The following is a 515-nucleotide window of genomic DNA, read 5'->3' as shown; positions in this document are numbered from 1 at the left end:
CATAATGATACCAAGCCTCGGTATGAATGGCATATTTTCTAATCTTTCTAATCTTCAAGAGCATTGCATCCATCTTGATCTTGTGATCATCGACGACATCCGCAACATGCAACTCCAATATCATCTTCTCCTCCTCAATTTTTTTTATTTTTTCCTTCAACAAATTGTTTTCTTCTTCAACTAAATTTAACCTCTCGACAATAGGGTCGGTTGGCATTTCCGATTCACATACATCCTAGATAAATAAAATCTATGTCACGTTGGTCGGCATAATTTTCATAAACAATAAATGAACCAATAGTTATAAAGATAATATACATACCAAATCCGAATCATAGATAGGACGAGGGCCGACGGGGGCGGATACCAAAACCATCGCACTATATAAGATGCAATAATAAATGTAAGAAAATGATACAAGTATCTATCTAAACATACAAGTAAGAATATTTTTCCTTTCAGAAAGAAGATAAGAACAAGAGGCTCACCACGATGGTGTCGGTGATGAGATCGGC

This window comes from Triticum aestivum, chromosome 1A (assembly GCF_018294505.1).
Source record: "Triticum aestivum cultivar Chinese Spring chromosome 1A, IWGSC CS RefSeq v2.1, whole genome shotgun sequence".
Lineage (NCBI taxonomy): Eukaryota > Viridiplantae > Streptophyta > Magnoliopsida > Poales > Poaceae > Triticum > Triticum aestivum.
This window is presented reverse-complemented; position numbering follows the sequence as displayed.